This window comes from Microtus oregoni, unplaced genomic scaffold (assembly GCF_018167655.1).
Source record: "Microtus oregoni isolate MIOR12 unplaced genomic scaffold, Mior012 000063F_ref0000156, whole genome shotgun sequence".
In the NCBI taxonomy this organism is placed as follows: domain Eukaryota; kingdom Metazoa; phylum Chordata; class Mammalia; order Rodentia; family Cricetidae; genus Microtus; species Microtus oregoni.
Window position 1 is genome coordinate 846,111 of NW_024543873.1, and position 1,876 is coordinate 847,986.

Here is a 1,876-nt window from a genome sequence, read left to right on the forward strand (position 1 = left end):
TACTTCTGGCTCCTAACTTGTTTGAATGTTCCATGAGCACAAATAGGCAGCATCAAATATGTATTTGATTAGGGACATGGAACTTTGAAGTGGACTGTGGTGTCGTAGGTGCCAGATGCACCCAAATTCCCTTAGATTAGCTTGAGGAAAACCAGGTACATACAACTCAGATGAAAGTCACCTTTGCTTAGAATAGTGGTTCTCAACAAGTTGGACTTGGGATTGCTTTTCAGATATCCTGCATGACAGATATTGAAACGATAATTCATAACAATAACAATTAAAGTCATAAAGTAGCAAGAAAAATTTTATGTTTGGAAGTCAACCACCACATGGGGAACTGTATAAATGGTTGAATCTTTAGGAAGGTTGAGAACCACTGCTTTAGAATCATATAGAAAGCTGTTCTCTCTGTGCCAGGTTAAATGGACTTAGTGGCATTGCAGTCAACGTCTACAACAATTCTGCCTGCAAAATCCTCAAATGAAATCCTAGGGAAATTCTGGATTATTGGCCAACATTGGCCTCTCCACATGTTTAGGTGGTCTGTGGCTTGGGATGGTTTTGTGAAATCAGGGAAGTGTATCCCTACCCCTGGGTCTTCTTCTGCACCCCAACTGTCTTGTTCTGTAAATATGACCTGATTAGTTGACCAGGAACAAGAACAAACTATGTTATATCCAAAATGTGTCAGAAACATGTATGTTTAAAGAAGATGACAGGAGTTTCTTTGTGGCCTGCTCTGCTCTGTCCCCAGTTACATGAAAGCTATAAGGCCATATGGATTTCCAAGCATCATGTGACGTCACGGGGAGAGTGTCCTGAGGATCATGACAGGCTCAAGTGCACATTTCTGTCATTGTCTCTTGTTACTACAGTTCCTTAGCAGTGTCCTCTCTGCTTAAAGCATTCACTCCAGCAGAAAAGCTCTGTAAGAAGGAGTAACCCATTGTGAGTAACTTCAGGGAGAGCCCCAAACTGAATGGATCCAGTAGTCTCCGTACTCCCAAGAGTAGATAAATAGTAGAGACTGCAGGGAGTCAGTCTCAAACCAGCAGAGCAGTCTGGAAGGGACCAGCGGAACAGTTCAGCAGGAGCAGAGACTAGGTGAGATGCCTGAAAGAGGCTCAGAGGACTGCAACATGCTGTCCTGTCTGTGGACTGCACAGTGTGGCTCAGGTTTCCAGATTTGGTGAGCCATCAGTCCAACCGTGGTAGGCTTTGGTGACAAAGCTGACTTGGAGTCATTTCTCTCTTGTAAGCAATCCCTCACCCATATTCCTGTAAGGAAGTCTGGTAAATGGAATTTGTTCTCCAGGTGGACTCTGGTATTGTTGTTCCTCCTGTCTGGGGCAGGATTCCATTCTGCAGTAGTAAATGTGTGTTGTTTCCTTAGAAAAAGTGCGTTTCACAACAGCAGCTGAGAGAAAGATGTTGCCAGAGGCAAAAGGAGTAGGTGAAGCATCAAGACAGTAGGCCAGTGTAAGTGATAATCAGACAGTCGTCTAGGGTCCTAAGACACAAAGCTCAGGCTTTGGAGCTGGGCACCATGTGCCACCTCCCACTGTCAAGCATCTCCCTGCTTCACAGCAGCCTACCCTTTCCACTCCTTTTATGCCCATTTTTCTGTGTTCCGCCCTCTCTTCCTTCTCAGAGGTTAGAATCCCGTTATTACCTAGCAGTGAATGAAAAGGGAAGGTGAGTGTGTCCTGTTCTGCTGATGCACACACGATGCACATATTAGGGGCTTTTCTATGTGAGGCATCACCCTTGAAGACCTCAGCTTCTGGCATTAGCAGGATGCAGGCTTAGAGGCTCTACCTTTTATTTTTATGGTTCAAATCTACAAAAGAACTCATCTTTATAAAAACACACA